Source organism: Malus domestica, chromosome 11, assembly GCF_042453785.1.
Source record: "Malus domestica chromosome 11, GDT2T_hap1".
Lineage (NCBI taxonomy): Eukaryota > Viridiplantae > Streptophyta > Magnoliopsida > Rosales > Rosaceae > Malus > Malus domestica.
In genome coordinates, this window is record NC_091671.1 from 13610445 (window position 1) to 13631631 (window position 21187).

Below are 21187 nucleotides of genomic sequence, written 5' to 3' on the forward strand. Positions count from 1 at the left end.
ATGCTGAATGCTTTGGATACATGAAGTTTCTCTCATTTTTATTTTGTATTTTAGAAACTGAAAGAACACATTCATTTCTCTTAGCCCTCATTTCTCTCCATAATGAAAAGAGTTTTCCTTCTCTCTTTCTAGAAAATCTGAAGAGACTCTCTCGAAGCTCTTCCCATGTTCAAAACTCTCAAACCCAACCATCAATTCAAACCTCCATTTCACAGCAGCTCTTTCATCCTCTCTAAGCACTGTATTCGTAGCCTTCCATAACCTAGCAACAAACAGACCTCCATGAGTCCCTAGTCGTGGTAGAGTGAGCCGAAAACCTAAGATGCTAAAGGTAAAATCCTCCTCAATTTGTGTTACTTTCGTTTCAGCTTTATGTATTTGGGTGAAATGTAGCAAGAGCTAACACATGCATGTGTTTTTATTCGTATGAAGTCCCCCAAACTTGCAAATCTGAGCCAATCTACACCGCGCACTCTTATTTGCAAAAATCTGAAACTAGCTAGTTTCTGCCATAGAAATGAGAGCACAATGCAGCTCCAATCATCCCACAGAGGTGCACATTTTCACTCAAACAGCGTATTGTGGTGATTTCCATGTCTCATATAACTCCATCCTGCAAGTGTATAATCTATGTGTCTCGTTTGTGTGCAAAGGTTTTCAAGCTGGAAGCTGAACAGCAGCAAGGACAAGGCAAACATGGAAGACATCGCAGACCTGAGTCATGCAGAGGTAAAAATTTTGTTCTCCACCAGAGATGACCCCCAAATGCAAAAATGCTGCCTCATTTACCCCCATACTTAAATACTGGCATCTGTGGCATTCGTAGCACTTTCGAATGTAAAAGCGACAAATCCCAGAAGTACCACAAACTTGATGATATACGAACATTTCCACTATAACTCATACACATGATTGTTGTGTTGCAGGAATGACCCCAGATTGGCAAAAACACATTGGACTGACCAAACTATCGGCCTACAAGGAAGAATGGCCACATAGCAAAATATAGAGGTATAACATCCCATCCCTGCTTGTGTATTACAGATGGGGTTGATGTTGATGTCGATCTGCTACTGGATGCATGATTCCGTCTAAAATAATCTCTATGTGCATGAATTCTTGTTTTTCTTGTTTGCTGGCTGCATAAAAATCAAGTGTTGAAATCAGAGATAAAATGTAGAAGATACTATCAGTAAACAAAAATAAAACAAGTAAAAGCAAATAATTTTTTTTTTAATTTTTTAATTTTTATTTCATGTTTTAGTTTGTTTGTTTTTTTTTATTTTTAATTAACACTAAATGACAGCCTAGGAATTTAAATGCAACTAGAAATTGAAAGTAATGAAATAAAAATGAAACAAAGTAAGGAAAAAGTTAGAAAATTGGGTTGCCTTCCAATAAGCACTTTATTTAAAGTATGTAGCTAGACGTTGCAGAAGCCTGGTGGTCAGATTACCGGTTCCTTCAGAGTCAGTGACTTGCATGCACTAAACTTCCTTAGGAATAGCTTTAGTATAGACTTTTTGACCTTGAGCACACAACCCTTGCCTTCTAGTTCAATGTCCACGTTACCATTTTGAAAAACTTGCTTAACCATATAAGGTCTCTTCCACCGACACACTTGTCTCCCTAAAATTCACTTGAAACTAGAATTTAACAACCACACCTTTCTACTAAGCCGTATTTTTTTACAACTTGGAATATTTTGCAACTTTTTATTCTTGCCCTTGACATTTGGATGTTTTTGGTCAATCTGGTGGCTTAGATAGTTTTCAAACAAAGTTGGTTCTACTTTTGATTTTTGCACTTCAACCAACTGAACTTTTTGCTGTTGCACTTAACTATTACACTCACGAATCACATCTTGAGTCTTTATGGGCAAATGGTCAATTAATGATGTGGTCATAAATTTGGCACTAGGCAAACCATCTAATGCATCAACACGCATGCATTCTTGCTTATCACCTGAATGTGTGGTAACTTCAAACAAATTGAAAACAACTGTTTGATCTTCAACCCTTAGTGTTAACGTTCCTGAGTCCAAGCTGTTGCCATGCAGGGTCATCCTAAAATGATGGGTGTTGTCAAATCTTCATCCATGTCCAACACCATAAAATCAGTTGGTAAATATAAATTGTCAACCTTAACAATAACATCTTCGATGATTCCTGTAGGATAGGTAATTGAACGGTCAGCCAATTGAATAATGTTGGAGGTTGGCTTCAACTTGCCTTCACCTAAACGTTTAAAAACAGAATAAGGCATTAAGTTTACACTAGCACCTAAATCAATTAACGCACTTTTAAAATCAGAATTGCCAATACTACAAGAAATAGTAAAACTCCCTGGATCTTTCTTCTTTGGAGGCAATTTATTATTTTGTGAGCACAATTTTCTCTGTTTCCATGAGCTTTTTCTTCTTAGTGCAAACATCTTTCCAAAATTTGGCATAAGAAGGAATCTTTTTAATCGCTTCCAACAATGGTAAAGTAATTTGAACTTTAGCCAATGTTTGTATGAAGTCTTTTAACTGCTGATCTTTAGCCTTCGGTATTAATCGTTCCGGATATGGTAATAGAGGTATCTAAGCAGGCTCAGAAACCTGTTTTGGGACAATTTCTGCACGAGTCAGATTCTGTTTTGCTGCAAAATTGGCAGGTTCTGCCACTGTTTTTGCAGATTCTGTAGAGATTTTCATTGCTGGCAGATTCTGTTCAACGCCATTTTCACAGTTGTCATAACTTTTACCACACCTTAAAGTCCATATTGCACAACAATCCTATGTACCTCTTGGATTAGGCACCGTTTGACTAGGAAACCTTCATTTTTCTCTATCTGAAATCTGTGCAACTAGCTGCCCAAATTGTAACTCTAAACTTTTAATTGATGCCTCAATATTCTAAAATCTTTGATTGCTGCCTTCCATGAATGTTTGTGTTGTTGCTGCCAATTTAGCCATTTGATCCTCCAATGATAGTTTGGATGGTACAAAAGGTTTTTGTGCTTATTGGAATGGTCTTGTATTATTTTGATTGTCACCCCATTTGAAATTAAGATGATCATTCCATCCTGGATTGTAATGAGTTGCATATGCATCATTCTTAGGCCTTTGATAGTTGTTCATCATATTAACATGTTGCTCCACAAGCTCTAGGTAAAATTCTTTATGTGGACAGCCCAATATGTCATGTGTAGCCATGCTGCAGATAGTGCAAATTGTTGCTGCAGGTGGCTGCTGCCGTGTAGAATTTGATATATGTTGTAAAATAATGTCAAACTTTGCATTAATTTTCTTCTCCATTTTTTCCATTTGTGCAGACATATTAGGAGAACTTGTTGATAACTCAAAAATGCCAATTTTCTATGAATGTTCTGCTGCCCATTGTTGAGATTCTATAGCCATCATATCAAATAATTCAAACGCTTCTCTTGCAGATTTATTTGACAATTAACCCCCAGCTGATACATTAACATGGTTTTTAGATGTAGGATTAAGCCCATCAAAGAAAATATTCATTTGTGTATCTGGATCAATATTAGCATGTGGACACTTTATATACATCTCTGTATATCTCTCCCACACTTCAAGAAATTCTTCGTTTGGCTTTTGAGTGAATGTCATAATCTTCCACTTGTAATTCAATGTCTTGGATGCTGAATAATATTTGTTCAGAAATCTTGTATGCAATTGTTGCCAAGTAGTAATGCTATTAGCCGGTAGAGTGAATAACCTCCCTTATCCTTCAAAGTAAAAGGAAAAAGACGTAACTTAATAGCCTCGGCAGAAAAACCCCTGATCAAAATATTTTTGCAACCCACGATGAATTTTGCAATATGTAAGTTCTTATCCTTGTTAGGCAGCCCACGAAAAGTAGGTAGAACTTCAAGCATATGGTGCTTGATCTCAAATGAATCACCCTCTTCTTGTTTAGGATACACAATACAATTAGGAACATCATTGGCTCGGGCATCCAACGACTCTCTAAGTGGCCTGCCTTTTGCAGGCAATTGCAACGCCATTGTAATTTTACTGTCCACAAAACCAGCAAACAATTCCTGCAGAAACGTGCCTTGTAGTGAACAATCCCAAACCAAATTATTTTCTCGCCTCTGTCTGTGCAGTGTGCGTTCGGGTTCTGGATCAAACTGTGCAATCTGAGCAGTTCCTGATCTAGTCTAGACCATGCAGTTTGCAAAATCTGCAATAAAACTAAAGCGTTAAAATAATTTGAAATTTTTTTTGGATGAAAAATAATTAAATAAATAAATAATCAGAAAAAGTTTAAACAAAAATTATCTAAAACAATCCCCGGCAGCGGCACCAATTTCTTGATAGGATTTTTACCATCTATGCAAATAGGGGCAAAATCACACAAAATACTTGCAAGAATACAAGGATGTTGTAGTATAGATGCTCATGCAAGGTCGTTCTCCTCAAGGACTATTTTCATAATTTATATAAAAACAATTCCTAATCAACTACTTAGAATTAAAACTTGAGAAAAAAGATTCTGAAATTGGGTAATATTAAAAACAAATTTTAATTAAAAATTAATATGACAAAAGAAAAGAGTTTTAAATACCAATTTATGATAGCACTAGGTTTCCACCATCACCTAACAATCCTACGAATTTCTACCAATTACTCATGATTTACACATGCCACTTTGAAGGTTAGGTTTTCCTAATATATATTCTCCTCGTGATATTCAAGCAAAAATGTATATCTAACATGCAATCTGTCTATGATATTCAAATCAAATATGAACATGCAAGATGATTAAGTTTTATGAAAACCTTTTAAAGAACCATGCAACCCCTAAGAGCGTGATATTCGCCTTAGACTAAATTACAATTATCAATCACAAGAAGCAATACTCAATCCTCCAATGATATTCCGACCGAATTGCATCCAATTACTTATCTAAACATCCTAATGTTGGCCAGTCATCAAGATAGTTAGATAGTTTAAAACAATGGTCAATAATTCAAAGTTTGCATGCAATCAATCATAAGCAATTAAATAAAAATTATATATTCATGCTAAGGCTCAAGGCTTCGCCCTAGCAAGAAGAATTAGTTACGCATATTTATAATTGCAATCACAAAAAATATTATTAAGAATAAAAGGAATGAAAGCACCTTAAAGTAGAAAATCTCCAAGAACCCTAGCAAAGTTCTTTATCTCTGAAGTTGAATAATAATAAGCGTAGAGAAAAACTGTAGACGGCCAAGCAATATATTTGCTAAGCCATCGCACAATCCCTAAAGCATAAGTCTCTTATTCTAACTAGGAAACTAAATAATAATAAAATATCTTAGAAAACAAAGTCCTAATTAAACTAGGAGAATCTGCCAGGTAACTGTACAGCCACGTTTTAGTCTCAGATATCCTCCAAATCCGGCCCATGCTAGCTTGTTTTGAAGATCAAGACGTTCTGAACACATCTCCATAAGGCCATGAACCCATCCGAGGTCATCTTGGGCTCCGAAAACGCAATTCAAGCCCAAAAATTCACTATTGCAGCACTGTGCATCGCTCCTTTATTTTATTGCCAGAAAATAACCGTTTGATGGAAAAATCTGATATTTTGATACAATCAAGCCAAGTGACTCACAAACGTCCTCCAATTAGAATTACTACAAAATTCGTCAATTTGACCATGTTTTGCTCCAGAGGAAGTCAAAAGTCCTATATTAGAAATACAATTCAAAGTATCAAAATTCTTCCAAAATATGAACCAAAATATACTAAGAATAGGGTTAAATATATAATATAAAATTCACTTATCATCAACACAAATCACTAACTCTAAGATTATATCTTAGTTGTCCAATTAGAATATAATCCAATGGCTCACATTTAAATCTGTAAACTGAAGCTAAATACAAATTTATTCAGCTAAAACACTTTTATTTCAACACAACCCAGTTAATGTACTAAGAGAGATATTGTGGGGATGCAAGGATGGCAGAGGCAACAATCGTGGATAACCAGGTAATCATTGAGCTGGGTAATGCTTTCCCATAAGAATGTGTGTACCTTCAGGGCATGTTTATCTTTATTTCCATACAGGTTTTAGTTTGGTGTCTGACATTTTTATGTTCATTTGGTACTGTATTCACCTTAGTAGTATTTGATGACTCATATTTTGGTTTTGGCTAAATTTTGTAGATACCATTAACTGGTCCTAATTCTGTAATTGGAAGAGCACTTGTTGTTCATGAGCTTGAGGATGACCTTGGAAAGGGTAAGTACTAAGTAGTTTATAATCAACTTGTTGAAGAAACTTGTTAGTAAATTTAAAGCACGAGTGGAGAAAAATTTATATGCAATGGTTGTGCATGGTTGGAACTAGAAACTAACTCTTCTTATCCTTTTGAGCAAAGCATGTGGGTGGGTAATGACAAGAAAGTTTAACAAGAAACATTTGTTTCCTTCCCCTCCGTTTTTATTTGTTGGGGAATGCAGAGAAGCAAGTTACTACCCTTGATGGTTCTTTCTCATTCTTCTTATTTACTTCCTCAATCACATTTGGTTTGCACTTGTAGGTGGACACGAACTTAATCTAAGCACTGGCAATGCAGGTGGAAGATTGGCATCTGGTAAGCAAGAAAATTTGATTTCACATTTATTTCTCTTTTCTTTTTAATCCCTTTTCTGTTTTACTGTTTGAAAAAAAGATTCTATGCTGTATGTTGCTCCTTTATCTAGTTTGTGTTGGAAGAATCTGATAAATTGGTGACGAGGAATAATTTTTCTCAGGAAATAGGGTAATATTTCATTATACATGGGCCTTTGTGCGTAATTTTTCCATTAGATGTAGCACATTAAATTTTCCTCTATTGTATGCTTTTATGATGAGAGATAAACAAAAAGAAAATGTCCATGACTTACCTGTGTTAAGGTACTGTAAAATGTGAAATTGTGATCAACAAGTTTGTTATGCAGAGAGCCTCAGGAAACATTATACCTTCTATTAAAATTTTATTGGGTAAATTCAGGGTATAATTTATGCATGTATTTCTGTGTGTGTGTATACTATAATATAGCATTAGTAACTCTTTCAAGACCTCTAAGCATTTTCTATGTTTAATAAGGGTCTTGAGAAACCTTGATATTATTAGCAATCGCTGTTATACTTGTATATATGGATGATGAGAGTTGAGTATGTTGTACTCTAATGTGAAGATGAACTAGCATCACATATAAATAATTCAAAATAAATAGGCAAAAAGATATACTGGTCATATTTTTCTGTTGAATTATATCCGAAATTTTGTAATTGTCTCAATAGTCAATAAACTAATTTAATTAAAAATGTTAGAGTGATGAATTCCAGTTCTTTTTTGTCCCAACTTACGGGTGGAAATTGTTATTTGGCCCAACGTGTGGATTGCTGTTGCAGTCTATAATACTGGAAGGACATAATCCAATTGATAGGTGACTTCAAGTATGACATCTTTTGTTGGGCACTCTGGCATGGGTTTGGGGCAAATAGTTTGTGTATGGGTCATCTGAGATACTTATATGTTGATAAATGGCTAGATCCTAATGGGTGCATTCATGAAGCCGTTCTGCTTATGTAATGGTCTTGGTATTGGTTCATCAAGTCCTAGGATTAATTTCTCTCATCGTTAGCTTCATAAAGAAGGTTTTGAGAACCATTTGGAGAATCACTCTCTAGTCCTCCTCTCTCTCCAATTAAATTGTAGTTCTAGTAAATAGTTAGTAAACAAAGGGTGCAAGGGGGATTGGGTTGAGACTGACTATCTTGTGCATTTCAATCTGGTTATAGTAACGGCAGCCTAGCCTTCATTATTTGTTCCATCGGTTAGTGCTCTATATGATAGTCTCCAGTAATAACGTTGCCGTTGCACATATAATGGAGAGGCTTTACATTAGGCATACAACAGCTATGCACAACATTGGAAGAAAGGAACCAGTATATGGTTCTCTGCTCCCTAACTTCTGAGCTTATCTGTTGTACTGTGAATGTCATTGCCCAGGGGAACAATGCTTTTATGGACCAAGTTAAACGTACTATTAGTTTTGCTCCAGGTTATGGAACCAATTCCCTCATCAAAATATCCGGGGCGACACGTATTTCAGTCATATACTAGTTAATTAGGATGAAGTATGGTTAACTAGATGATAATTGGGAATATAGTTTCTGAGTTTTTCTGGATACCCTTGGTGCTTAGAACGTCATGACATAAGTTGCTTTAGTTCTACAGATGCATACTGCCTCAAGTGTCAATAGGGGTTAAAATTTCTTTTTGTCTCTTCCCACAATCACTATATTCTTGCTTGTTTCCATGGTTTCATTAAATTCTCAATTTCACTTTTCGTTATGATCTTGTGCGTGCAGGCGTGGTTGGTTTGACACCGGTGTAATCGGAACGTCCTTGCCAATCAGTTTGCTCTGAAGAATTGGCTGCTGTGGTTCTAGAGTTTCTCATATAGAGCTTAATCTATTGAGGGTGTAATGTAACATTGTGGACAAATTCATCATACCATTTGTGGAGTATTTTGATCTCAATAAACTTGAGTTGCTATGGTTACAATATGAATGAAGAACATGCAATTGACTTTTGAAAGCAGCTAAATTGGATTTATAATGCTCTTTCATCCATAAGATTGAGCACAATTCTTGAGTTAAGTATGCGTTGTTGACTGAAGTTGCTATATGCATTCAATAAAATTAGAATGGTACATGGAAGATTTTCATGGTCCATGTGCAAGGAGGACGTATAAATGAACTTCCGTTTGACAAGATTGAGCACAATTCTATAGTGTTCTTTCCGAAGTTCACCGGAATTGGATTGTGAATGGCGTAGCTAGTCATCGAATGGAATATGAAAACCTAACTGCTAGAAGCCTGCGTTTATTTTTTATCTAGTTTGGCACAAGGAAAAGATGAAACATGAAAGGGAGGGAGGGTTAATTTTGTTTTGGCCTTTCTATTTTGGACAAGGGAAGAGTTGTAAAAGGGCAGGAGGCTCAGTTTTGCACTTTGTTTTTTCTATTTTTGGTTCAAAGGTACAACCAAAGGAGGCTGAAGTTTTTACTTCTTGGCACCTCAAGTGGCATAACAATCTGTTCAGCTGCTTGACAAAGGTGTAATGTGTCAAAGATTCATCGGCAGTTCGTCACAACTCATAATAATGGAGTCCACATTAAATTCTTTAACAGTAAACATGAGTTTAGATGACTGTGTACCGTTGATTTTCTCAAGAGAAATCCATTAAACTAACAAATCCAAGTAACTTAAATTCGTGAAAAACCTAATATTTACATGTGTTGGATAAGTATTAACAATCAATGACAAATTTATATATGTTAATAAATAATAAATGCGAACAAATAAATTAACAAAATATGAACACAACGAATTAATATTTAAACTGACTTCTATCAAATTTTTTGTGATTCTCTCAGTAAGAAGGTTTGGGATTGTAGAACCCCAAGGTTGAGCCCAAATTCATTCTCCATGGTCCATCTTTTGATAATTAATTAATTATATATATATATATATATATATATATATAATTAGTACATCCCAAAACCCAACCCTCAAGGTTGAGCTCAAATTCATTCTCCATGATTCATCACTCCAATCATTATCTATAAATGACAAAGCCTTATAAAGTGAAAGAACATTTTGGTAGTGGCCAATATAGGATAATGAACTTTCTACTCAAAATTTCCAACAACATGTGTTTATGTGAAATTATGCCGGTAAATTTGAACTCAAGGCTTGTGATATGAAAGTGAATTAATGTTTTTAATTACCGGAGCTACAAGCCGAACAATGTTAGCATTGTTGTGGCTATGCTAAATTTTCGTAGTTCCACTGTGAACCGTCTATTAAGGGGACACTTGACACCACGAACCCTATCCAACCCTGTTGTTGTTGATAGTGATTAGTCATCTTTAATCACGAGTTGCTTTACACCTGGGTTCCTAAACTAACAGACACAGTAGGCTTAGTAGGCTAATTAAGCCAGTATTTTTAAACATCACGTAGCTGGTGAGTGGTGACTGGTCTGATTCATGACATCATTCTGGTAAGTGTAGCCAACAAACTACTACACCTGTACCAGATCCAACAAACATCTCATCAATAGGAACTGCCCGACCTAGCTATCTTACTTAGGCATCACGGAATAATTTAAATTGGTTAAATTTCACTTTTGATCTCAGTAGTTTAGGTCAAATTTTACACGAGTCTTTATGATTTTATGGCAAATTCACTACAACAAAACTGGTTTTTTGCGACGCACAAAGGATGCCGTAAACGGTTATTCACGGCGTGAGCCCCCAAGCAGTAAAAGCCCCTGTCATAAAAGATTTTTGTCAAATATGATGTTCTCTAGTAGCCGTGAATAATTTACACAAAACACGTCGTAAATGTTCTTGGTATTAGATACAACGTTAATGAAGTATCATAAATGCTCTTTAAGGCATGCCTTGCGCACCTTAATTGGTATTAGATACGACGTTAATTAAGTGTCGTAATACTACGAAAACAATTACGGCATACATGTGTGCCGTAATTTATATTTGATACGACGTTTGTTAAGTGTCGTAATACTATGAAAGCAATTACGGCATACATCGTACATCATAAACAAAGACTAGCATCAACAATTACTGCTGATTTTGCATACAGTAATTTACATTTATTTTAATTTTATATATATATAAGAATCGACAAAATTACACATTTACTATAATACAATAATTTCATAAATAATCATATTGTCAAAATGTATTACAAGTTGAACATAGCTAAGGTCAATATCAAACTACACATGAAATACCAAATAGGCCTCTAATAACAAAGAAATTTGTCACTTGAAAGACTTCATTTTTCCTTGAACACCTCCAAATGAAGTCATTTGAGAGTGAAATACTGCTCCTAATGCTTGAACCACACTAATTGATATCTCTATCTGCATAGACATAAGGACATGGAGCAAAAGAAAATCTATTGCACTGCTATATGTAGAAATACACATTTAATCTCAAGTAAGAAAAGTGATACTAAAAGAAAACCTAATAATTGTCATACAAACCTAAATCCCAAATTATGCCTTCACAGTTTTATTGTTTTACACTCATACATGTATCAAATGACTAAAATATACACAAATTATGCCAGTACAATTTTACTATTCCTTATAACCTGCATAAAAATCATATACTTGCGAGTATATAAATTAATGAGTCTCTAACATTTCATGCATGAAGAATTGATACGGCAAGTAGAAGATTGGATATTCGATCAGTGGATATGGTTATCAATTATGATATCCCAAAAAACTCTAAGGTGACTCATTGTTTTTGACCTAGTGGCTTGTGTAAACCAAGCTGTAATCACAAGGAAGAATATGCAGTATTACACTTGAGAGAGAGAAGAGAAATGAGTCGAGAGAGAAGAGAAGATAGAGAGAGAAGTAAACTTTCATATATTGTGTTTTCTGAATGATTACAATCTTATTGTTCTAAGACTATATATTCTCTATATAAAACTTGTTGTTTAAGTCACAACATAACTAACTTCTAACAGCCTTGCTAATCTCTTGACAAGTGTCTTATTATATCACCATTAATACTATCCTTAACATCCCCCCTCAAGCTCAGGAGGTGAAACCAAGACTGAGATTGCGACAATGAGTTTGAAATAGTGGAGTAGATAAACCCTTGGTGAAAATATCAGCAAACTGCTGACTGGAAGTGACAAACTGAACCTGCAGGTGCTTCTTTGCAACTCGTTCTCGAACAAAATGAATATCAACTTCGATGTGTTTTGTACGCTGATGTAAAACCGGATTTGATGTTAAAGCAATAGCAGACATATTATCACAAAAGAGAACTGGTGAACTGGGAATATCAAGATGCAAAACTGTCAATAATTGCTTGATCCAATCCAATTCAGCAGCAGTTATAGCAAGAGCGCGATACTCTGCCTCAGTGGACGATCTAGACACTGTTTGTTGCTTCTTAGAAGACCATGAAATTGGATTTGACCCCAAAAAGACCACAAATCCAGTTGTAGACCGTCTGTCATTCGAATCTCCAGCCCAATCCGCATTAGAAAATGCTCGTATAGTATCAGAATTAACCTTCAAACCCCCTCTAACATAGTGAATGCCCAAATTCAGAGTGCCTTTAAGATATCTTAGGATCCGCTTGACTGCACTGAAGTGAGACTCCATGGGATGCTGCATAAATTGGCATACCTGATGCACAGCAAACGCGATATCTGGCCTGGTAAATGTGAGGTACTGTAAAGCACCAACCACACTTCTGTAAAGAGCAGGATTGTTGTAAGGTTTGCCATCATCAAGAACTAACCGATTATAAGACAGACATGGTGTGGAACAAGGCTTGGAATCTAACATTTCAGTCTTGGTAAGAAGATCCGTAACATACTTAGCTTGAGAAAGAACCATACCATCATTCTGAGAAATAATCTGAATTCCCAGGAAAAAATGCAAAGGACCCAAGTCTTTTATGTCAAATGCCTTTGTCAAAGCAGAAATCACATCAGAGATCAAATTGGGAGCATTACCAGTAATGATAATGTCATCCACATAGAGAAGTAATATCACTACAAAAGAATCAATCTTTTTCACAAACAAAGAGGGATCAGCATAAGTTGTAGTGAATCCAAGTGAGGGCAAAAAACTCGTGAACTTGTCATTCCAGGCTCTAGGAGCCTGTTTTAAGCCATATAAGGACTTGTGAAGTTTGCAGACATAATCAGAGTAATAAGGATCAACGAAACCTGGAGGTTGTGACATATACACCTCTTCCTGCAATACCCCATGCAAAAATGCATTCTTAACATCAAGTTGTCTCAAATTCCACCCAAAATGAGCAGCCATGGCCAATACAAGTCTCACAGTTGTTGGTTTAACAACTGGACTAAATGTTTCCCCATAATCAATGCCTTCCTCTTGATTGAAACCTTTTGCCACTAGTCGAGCCTTATATCTCCCTATAGAACCATCAGCATTCTTTTTAATTTTAAAAACCCATTTACACCCAACCAAGTTTTTTTGTGCTGGAAGAGGAACTAAACTCCATGTAGACTGAGTGTGTAAGGCAGATAACTCTTCTTGCATTGCATCAACCCATACCTGACACTTTAAGGCAGATTTATATGTTGCAGGTTCGACTGTAGACAAATCCACTGCCCCATTGTCATGAGTTGTAGTAAGTAAGGCCATCTTTTTGGAAATACCACTCTTGGACCTGGTTTGCATTGGATGCAAATTCAATGGAGGAATAGAGAGAACAACTTGAAGTCTCTCAGGTTGAAACTCAAAACTTTCAGAATTTGGAATTGGAACCACATGATTCACAGATGGAACCTCAGAAGCCACAGGGATTTGGGGAGATGAATACTGTTCATTTGCAGACCCATCAGATACTGGAGATAAGGATGATGAAGAATTTAAGGAATTGGAATGCTGTGAAACCGGAGAGGCTGGTGAAACTAACACATTATCAAGATTAGGCATGGATGGTTGTGGGGGAGATGGTGGATGGTGAGGTAGGATTGGTTGTGAGGTCACATGTGATGTATGAAGACTAGGGGAATGTGATGATACAAGACCTGGATAGGGAAATTCAGATTCATCAAATAACACATGCCTGGAAACATAAACTTTCTTCTTGATGACTTCATAACACAAATAACCCTTGTACTTTGATGCATATCCCAGAAAAATACACTTGGATGTCCTAGGTTGTAACTTTGTGGTGTTAAAGGGTCTTAAAAGTGGGTAACAAGAACAACCAAAAACTTTAAGGTGACTGACATCAGGAACCAAACCATAAAGAATTTCAAATGGAGACTTCTGATTAAGTGTTTGTGATGGCATTCTATTAACAAGATACACAGAAGTCTGACAAGCAAATGACCAAAATGGTGCAGGTAGGTGAGAGGTTTGAAGAAGAGTAATGGTGGTTTCAATAATATGACGATGTTTCCTTTCGGCCAAACCGTTTTGTTCTGGTGTATAAGGACAAGACAACTGATGACGGATACCTTTAGAAGTGAGAAAAGTTTGGAAATGTTTCCCTATATATTCACCCCCGCCATCACTTTGAAATGTTTTGATTGAAACTAAAAATTGATTAAGTATAAACTGATAAAATGTCATAAATGTAGCACAAACATCAGTTTTATTGATAATTGGAAAAATCCAACAGAATCGGGTACATTGGTCTATGAAGGTAACATAGTACTTAAAACCTTCTAGAGACAGACACGGAGCAGGGCTCCATACATCGCTGTGAACAATATCAAAGGGATTAACAGACGTATGTGGAGCAGAATGAAAGGGTAATTTGCTAATCTTGCCCTCTAGACAATTGGAACACAGCCTAGATATAGAATCAGCAATACTAGGAAGATTTGATTTCTTAAGCATAAGAGAAGCAACCTTATTTGATGGATGACCTAATCTATGATGCCATAGACTCGAGGTTACTTGTTTGCCAATGTAAGCAGCTACTGGAGGAGCTTTTTGTATAGAAGAAGAGGATGGTGTGGAAGGAATGGGATACAATCCATTACTGCAGAGACCTTTGAACAGTATTCTCCCTGTGGCTTTGTCCTGAATCCAAAAACACCAAGCATCAAAGATCAGCCAACAATTATTGTCAAAACAGATTCTATGTACAGAGAGTAAATTCTGAGATATTCTAGGTACATATAGGACCGAATTTAACTTCAAATCATGAAAAGGAGTCTGCAATATGGAAGATCCTCTGTGGGATACGTTCAAACCTTCACCACTTGCAGTTTGGATCATCTCTGTTGAAGGAAAATGAGTTGCCAATGACAGATTATTCAAATCTGCAGTCATATGATTTGTTGCACCCGAATCTGTAAGCCATACTTGCTGAGAAAGATTGGATTCCAGTGGTGGAGCAGAAGCATTGACATGCATAGCATTCATAGATCCAGCAGTAGAAGGTAAATTTGCATTCCTAAAGTGACAGAACTTTGCACTGTGATTCCTTTTTCCACATATTTGATACCCATCAGCCACTGTAGAATCAATATTCCGAAATCGACAAGTATCAGCAAGATGACCATATTTGCCACAGATTTGACAGGAAGTGCCAGAAGAAGACAGCTGCTGTTGTGGGGAATTTCCAAGAATCCCACGACCTTGAGTCGGGTAGAATGGCTTATTAGTCCCAAATTTAGAACCATACTGAAACTTTCCTTTGCCTTTGTTCTTGTTGTAAGAAGAACGATATTAAGAGGCAGCAGTTTGATTGTTGTAAATATGCTGTTGATCAAATGTTCCCTTAAGATTTGACTGAGACCCATCATGATCCGCAACCATTGCAGTAAGAAAAGGAGTTGCAGAGACATTATCAATCATTGCTTCTTCAGCAAGTAATTGAAATCTCAGATCTTTCATTGAAATAACATGATCCCTGCCTCTAATGATTGATCTAATCGTGTTATATTCAGACGATAAGCCATTAAGAGTAAGAATAACTATATCATCATCATCAAATTTAACCCCAGCTGCAGAAAGATAATCCCGAGCCTCCTTAATTCGTTGTAAATACAGAGAAATAGAATCATTACCCTTTTTGATATGCTGCAACGCTGACTTCATTTGGAAGATACTGGTTCTTGTAACAATTGAAAATTGTTCCTTAAGTCTTGTCCAAAGATCCTGAGCACTAGTGCTTCCTATCGCACAAGAAACAGCAGACGGTGAAAGAGTTGCAGTAATCAACTGCATTAAGGCACAATCATGCATCTTCCAAATCTTGTAGTCATCAGATTCTGTTTGAGAAGTAGTTCCTTGAGAATCAACCTCAGACCCACTAGAGGTAGACCTTGTAAATCGAATAGGACAGGGAGTAGAACCATCCACAAAACCCAAAATACCATGCCCTTCAAGAAGAAGCTGCATCTGAAAATGCCAAACCAAATAGTTTGTCTCATCAAGCTTTACTATCACAGATGATGAAACAGTGGAGATGAGAGAAGTAATCGGAGACTGGAGAATCTGTAATTGAGAATGAGTAATCATTGGTGCAAGAATTCAGAAAACTTGTTCGAGAACAATGATTGAGAACTTGTATCGAACTCTTGGTGTGCACAGAAGACTAATATGTAGAAGAAGATGAGCTCCAGAAATTTATACAGAGCACACAAAGATCAGAAACATCAAAGAAATCAGAAATGATGAGCGGAAGCAGTCCAAGATTGAAGATTTTCACCTAGCGATTAGCTAATCCGGCGAAGATACCATGTAAACCAAGCTGTAATCACAAGGAAGAATATGCAGTATTACACTTGAGAGAGAACAGAAATGAGTCGAGAGAGAAGAGAAGATAGAGAGAGAAGTAAACTTTCATATATTGTATTTTCTGAATGATTACAATCTTACTGTTCTAAGACTATATATTCTCTATATAAAACTTGTTGTTTAAGTCACAACATAACTAACTTCTAACAGCCTTGCTAATCTCTTGACAAGTGTCTTATTATATCACCATTAATACTATCCTTAACAGCTTGCTGTTATCAATTTACATCAAAGTTAGCCATTTATCTAGTTTTTGGGTCTTAATATATTACAAATTCAACATCAGCAGAAACACCAACAAATTTCAATTTTTTTTCATTTCTTTTTGTTCCATTTTCTTCAACCCAATCAACTTTCTTGGGAACTAAAACAAAAAGAGAGAAAGAGAGAGTTCCCAACCTGTCTCAACTTCGTCCTTGGAAAGTAGGCCCTAGGAACGGATAAAGTGCCCAACCAAGATACTCTAACTAGTCAAAGGAGATGGATTCGGTTGGTAAGTTAAGAGCTAGTCAAAATAAAATGTTAACTTAGAAATTGATAAAGACTTTAATAATAAAATTAAGTATAAACTTTTCCACTCATTACCGCTACATTTGCAACCTCTTCATTTAAAAATTCACCAAAGACTTGAATGCAACCTGAAAAATAGTAAAAAGAAATAGAATAAATAAGTGAATATAAATCATACCAAAGGAACTCAATCAAATTATCATTTTTATCCAATAGTACAAACTAAACAAAGTACTACACTACTACTACAACAGACTCACAGAGTACTAGGCCATGCCCCAGTGTTATTCTACTACTACTACTACAACATACTCACAGATTATTTGGATTTTCAAAACATATTATTTGGATTGTAGTATCAATGTAAGTCTGTAACATCTCAACCTCCTTTGCAAAAGTAGAACCTTGCTGAGTACCCCATGTGACCTGGAGCTGCAGGACATGCATACAAAGAAACCCAAGTCACTTTGCAATCCCAACCAAATCATACAGAGAGAGCAAAATTAACAAATCCCCAACACCATAATTAAAACACTTTCAGGGGAAACTGAATTGGAATAGTCTAGATTAATATTAGTCTAAATTTCTTTAAATACTTGGTGCCTCAGATTTGATAATTCATTGGGCGCCATTACTTACCGCTCTAGATTTGGGAAGGAATGTATATATTCCAGCATACCTATCAAAAACTGTTTCACTCAATAAAAAATATTAGGTAACCCAAATGTTGTTCAAATGCACATATAAGTTTATAACTTACAAAAAAAACATTATAACAAGAAAAAAAAAAGTGCTGATACATTTCCTACAATACACTTAAAAGTGGGATATTAACACTTATTTAAGTTATTAAATCACTTAACCTGTATATATTTGTCACTGCACTTGGAAATATAGGTGGTGATCTAACGAATAGCATGATTGACCTGCAAAGGACATAAATGGATTCACAAATGTTATTTGTTGCCCAGGCTATTTGGATCTTTGGACCATTTTTTCCATATTAGTGGACCTGACCATACACGAAGAGACCATTCCTAAAAAAATAGTGAAACCCAAAATACTCAATTCCTCATATGAGCTAATAAAAGTGTTGTGATTCTGCATATGATTGATGCTGCATCAGTGATGCTACATCCAATGATGCTGCATATAACTAATGTTGCATATGGAGTCTACTACCAAGGTGACCCCTAGGGTAAATCTCTAGGGTAAGGCTCATTGTAATCTTTAGAGTAAGGGTATGTAAATCACTTTTCCCTTGATTTAAGGGAGGAGACTGATTGGGATAATGTCTTAGGTAGGCAACACGCCTTTTTCTTTCTTGTCAGCTACTTGTTGTAGCCATCCTTCCGATCTCTTTTCCCTCTCTCTTCTCATATATACCCGGACTCACTCTTGTACAAACATACATGAAATATACATTGAAACTTTAAACCAGAAAATCTACAAAAAGGGTTAGAAGTCAAGCAACCAAGTACCAACCTGTAATTGAAAATTAATATTAAAAAAATGATTTAACCAAACATTCAGAAAGATCCAAATGTAGAAGCCCAAAAACACAAAAAAGACAAAAAATATTGAATTGTATTACAAACTATGGATTAGATAGTGATCCCAAAAACCAAATATAACCAATAAGCACAAGTTCCATCATTAGTAAAACCAATCGATTCATTGATTTTCATATGAGTGATACAAGTATTGGTATACATAAGCAACATGAGGAGATAAGCCTCCAGGACATGTAGGATTACAATGCAGAGCAACTAAAAGATAAACATTACAATTGAGAGCATTAATATCCTAATATCCCATAACCAGTAACTTATGTTTTTAATTTTTAAAGCCACTCAAGTACAGGGCACTCACTGCTCTGGATTCAAAGAAAACCTCACACAATAAAATTGCTTCTCCATAAAACATAAATGATAGCTCTTGGAATTGACTGCAGAGTATAAAGTGGTAGCTTAAACAATTATGTATGGTTCAATTTCAAAGCATCTACGAAGCCTAAAATTACTAAACCTTTTTTTTTTTATTAACTTGTATAAGCAACAAGCCAGAAAGATTTTACCTTTAAACAGCAAGAAAAATAGAAGCATCCCAGAAAAATAATTTCATCCTACAAATTCACAGCAAAAAGAAAAATACTGAAAAATAAAAAGCAAATAGAAAACTGAATAAAGAAATCCTCCATATGTAATAATAAATCAAGTTAAAGAATCCTCAATCACAGAATAATAAAGACAGGCACAAATACATATAGATTTAGAAAAATAAAACCCAAATTGGAGTCTGTGGAGTGCGAATATGCAAGTGGAAGGGTTGCTAGAGAAAAGTACCTGTAAATTCAAAACCAAATTTATATAAAAATAAAATTAAAAAATTGAAATAAAAAAACTTCAACCTTTGAACACTGGGAGAAAAACGGCAGTCTCGTGTGTTTTGGGAGAGGAAGATTTAGGTGTCGATTTGAGTTTTGGCGGAATGGATCTCCTGGGTTCTGAATTTTCGATGGTGGACAACAAGCAACGTGGAGATGAGGCCATGGACCGCGACAAAGCGATGGAGAGAGGGGTTTGTTGTTTGGGTAAATAAATATGGGTATCCTATTGGGTCACAGTGGTGTGAAAGAAACGAGCAATCTAAAAGGCAGAGAGAAAGAAAGGGGAAAGTGAAGTGGAATGGTCTAGAATTTCACTTGTTTGATATTTCATTCTGACACTATAATTTCCCGCGCATTTTTTGTTAGGTGCAGAGTGGGAAAGTTTAGGCATGAAGCTAGAAACTATTATTTACGACGTATCATTCATGCCATAAAAGGTAGGGACCCAAATATATAAAAAAATTCACTTTACGACATAACGTAATGCCTTAAAAGAGAAGGAAAGTGTGTCGTGTAAATTGTCAAATACAACACACAACAGTTACGCCGTAAATATTTTTATTTAACAACTTGCACAAAAGTGATGCTGTGAATGCTAGATTATGTGCAAGTATTACGACATGAACTTTACGAATGTCGTGAATAATATCATTTAAGGCATGCCAGTACTGTACGCCGTATATTTCAAGTCGTAAAAGACCCAAATTGTTCTAGTTTGTGATTGTAGTTTACTTAACGACACGTCTACTATTCCGTCAATTTAGATTGACGGAAATGGCACGTGACGTGCACAAGATGGGGATTTCAATCTTTTTACCTTTTTAAATATATTAATTGGAAATCACTTTAAAATGTAAACACATAAGCCTAATCCACACAAAGATCAAACTCATTTTTCAGACTACTTTCCCCCCATTAACGTGTTGGACTGTGATTAGGATTTACTTGTTTTATGGTTGGGCAAAGTGGTCAAATCATGAAATGAGGCTGGTACAAAGATACAATTTGTATTTTAAGAGTGTAGTACTCAAAGGATAATAAAACATAAAGTATTAGTGAGCTTTAGTTGAATTTCTCAAATATGGAAGCTTATTTGAGGAACAATCTTGTAGATAATTTTAGTTGTATTTTAACAATCTAAATTGTCTATCTTTAAGTCTTTCATTTGATATATTTTCCACAACAGATTTCTCAAATCGGAAACTATATGAGGATTAAATATTAGTCATTTTAGGGTTTCTTGGAAGCATTATATTCAACAATTTTCTTCACTGCAATTGGATGTCTAAATGGTTTCATATTTATCTAACATTTTTTAATGATGATAAGTTAAATATAAAATAGTTCAGATCTTAAAAAACATAAATAATGAATCCCATAAAGTGTCCTTCAAATAAGACTATTTAAAGGTTCTGATAATAGAATAGAACTATATAAAAGTATATGTATGTAAGAGCCTAATTAATATAAGATATAAGTTTGGCACAAACAAATTCCTTGTGGTTGTGGTTAGAGAGAAACCTGATCAACTCTTTTTTTTTTTTAATCAAACCTGATCAACTCATTTTATTCTCCTTATCTTATGATTAATTATGATTATAATCTTCTTTGCTATGTTGCATTAGTTATAACTTCCATCAAACACCAAGACTTTAAGTAGAGTAGTACTAAACTAAGTCATCACTATTACTAGTCCCACTAATTACTCGACCAGAAAGGGAGTTTAGAGAGAGAGAGAGAGATCTGATTCGGCAGATTGCTTTTGGCACCGTTAAAGCTCTGATTAGGGTTTTGGCTGGTATGTAGTTAAAGACTGTATTGCTGCACTGGGTCATCTTTCGTGACGTTGGGATGTAATCAAAATAATTTGTTAGTAGTTGCATGCAATACGTATCTCCATTGAATATTTTCTTCTGTTTTTTCATT